Source organism: Terrapene carolina, unplaced genomic scaffold, assembly GCF_002925995.2.
Source record: "Terrapene carolina triunguis isolate 2854851 unplaced genomic scaffold, T_m_triunguis-2.0 Scaffold193, whole genome shotgun sequence".
In the NCBI taxonomy this organism is placed as follows: Eukaryota; Metazoa; Chordata; order Testudines; family Emydidae; genus Terrapene; species Terrapene triunguis.
The window spans coordinates 5,662,593-5,665,241 of record NW_020664544.1 but is presented as its reverse complement, the minus strand read 5'-3'; the positions used below and the strand labels follow the sequence as shown (position 1 = coordinate 5,665,241).

Below are 2,649 nucleotides of genomic sequence, written 5' to 3'. Positions count from 1 at the left end.
ATCTTGCCAACCCAGACCTTTCCTCCACCCGCCCGAAAGAAAATCAAATCAAATCAAAAGCAGCAGAGCCATCTCAGTCGTTCTGAGGAATTGCAGACTAACAGCATGATTCAAATGCTAGCAAAGAAACTTTGCCCTGTCACTTTCATTGTATCCTATCCAAACAGCTTGGTTATTGGGTTTTTTTCTGTCCCCAGGACCTTGTTAATTTTGCCGCCGTTTCTTTTTTCATTGCCCCTACTCTGGCCTCTTCTGACCTGGGGGAATTTCTGCTTCTATTTAGCACGAGTGCTATAGAAGTACAGAAGAAACGGAGTCTATCCTGATGGCTGGTGGTTCCTTAGGGCTTGGGGTGTTTTTTAAAATAATCAAATAGCTCCTGTAGTGTTGGGGTGAAAATCCACTCTAGAGGAGTTCTACCAGCTATGCGGGAATAAATGGGATAAGACGAGACGAAGGCAGCAGCCTCTGTCAGTGACAGAACAGCTCTTTCTATAGTGGCCTTAATAAGAACCCTTTGAGATACACACAACTGAAGCAAATCTTCCAACATTTCTTCTGGGCCTGATTCTCCTCTGGCTTCTACCATCCTAAATCAGGGGCAACTCCACTGAAATAAGTAGGCCAGGTCCTCACCTGGTGCCAATTGTCATGGCTCCATTGACATATCATGGAGTCATAGATTATGAATCCAGAAGGGTCCATTGTACTCATCTAGTCAGACTTCCTGCATACCATAGGACCTCTCTGAATTGATTTCAGGGAAGCATACTGGAGTTTAGCCTATAGCCTCAGGGCCTCCCCTACAAACTCACAACCTTTGACCAGCCCTTTTCCATATGAAGCTGATATGTCTCTGATAACATCTGATATGGTGCTTTTCACTCATAGATCTCCAAGTGCTCTACAGAAGAGGTCAGTACTATTATCTCCATTTTACAGATGGGGAAACTGAGGCACAGAGAGGGGCATTGACTTGCCTAAAGTCACCTGACAGGCCAGAGCCAGGAATAGAACCCACATCTTCTGGGTTTCAGTCCAGTGTGCAAACCCAATAGGACACACTGGCTCTCAATAAGGCTGCCTGGGGAAGTGAAAAACCTGCTAGACAAATACCGGAAGAGCTGAAATCACTCAGTAACAAAGTCAGATAATTCTGTAACAACCCGAGCATTTTGGGAGTCTCCTGGCTGCTTTGGATGGTCACAAGAGACAACACCATGTGCTTTGTAGAAAACTGGAACCTTCTCCCATGCATAGAGGGATGACATATACTTTTAATTATGATTTTTGTAGTTACTTATTTGTATCATAATGTTGCCTAATGTCCCTAATCAGATTCAGGGCCTTGTTGTGCCCTACAAGACCCAGAGGACCCTAACACCATTTGCACATGGTATTCCACTGGAGAATGTGCATTAAAACAATGGGACCGGAGATTTTCTGCACTGTTGCTATCTGACCTGATTGGAACCAGGGCCCCAAATGGGTAGGCACTGGTTGGTTCAGGAGACTGGTAGTGAGATAAAGAAGGCCAGTCAGAAGATTTTCCCCCTCTGGGACATTGATTCAAGTCGATCCAGATTGGTAGTGAGTCCAAGTGATGACCATCTGACCCGTGCCAGATGAAACAAACCAGTGGTCTTAATCCCGTACATCCAGTACATTGTCAGCAATGCTCATCTTTGCTGACAAACTCAGCAGAGAGGCCAAGGATAGAACAGCCCCTGGAGGCAACTCTTTCACCCAGGGCTGAGGGTGAGGTCTCTCTTCACTTCATAGTTGGAGTGGATTGGCAGGGTAATATAAGCAAGCTTACGTTGCCATTAAACAGCAGCTTTTCTGTGGTTGAGTAAAAATCTTCAGTCTCCAGCGCTGGGAATCCAGCCTTTTTCCTGGGAAGTAACTGCACCATTAAACTATTTAAAAAAAAAAAAAAAAAAGATGGATCATGCCCTGGAACCATTCTCCAATGAGAGCCTTACCACCGGACTGAATGATAGATAAACAGATCCATTACCTTAGAAGCTACATGCAGGCTGGAGAATTGCCCCTAGATATTGTATAATGATAACTATATGCCATCTTTTCCTGAGGCAGAAATACTATGGTCTAGCAAACCTGTATTTCAGGTGTAAACCATCTGATAGCATCACTGGAATCTCTCCGTGCATCCCCATGCTCTCCTGTTACTGCTTAGTTTGCAAACACTCTTATCCAAGCCTTCATGGTCTGCTTTTAGGGCCAATCAGAAGATTTCTCTCCTCCCCCAGAAACACACACACCAACCTCCCACCCTGTAATCTCACTTTCTCCAAACTGTATGAGTTTCAGCTCTTTGGTCTATCAACATTGTTAAGACCTTCCAGGCCTTTGATCAATTTATAGCTTCTTTGTACCTTCTCCAGAATTTGTAAATCAGATAACTCAGAATCCAACCGATAAGTGAGTGAGACCAGATGAGCCAGACTCACCAAGAAAGCACGAGAGACAGTCTTAGGGATCCCACATGCATGGAATCTGGAGGCCTGGCTGCATCAGAAGATAACCGGTGGGTTTGATTTGTTTGTTTATTTGAGCAAGAATTTTTTGTTCCAAGTATTTTCACTGATGAGCCACAATTGTATGTGTGTTTGAGGGATGGGGACA

The 2,649-nt window shown here is 44.5% G+C and overlaps 1 non-coding gene across 1 annotated transcript; it reads right to left on the bottom strand.

Annotated features, from left to right (window-relative positions):
- Window positions 1-1,075: 1,075 nt before the first annotated feature.
- On the bottom strand, window positions 1,076-1,136 carry LOC112109310. The gene has a single exon (XR_002908304.1). It is a non-coding gene; the product is annotated as a U7 small nuclear RNA (small nuclear RNA).
- Between the last annotated feature and the right edge of the window lie 1,513 nt (window positions 1,137-2,649).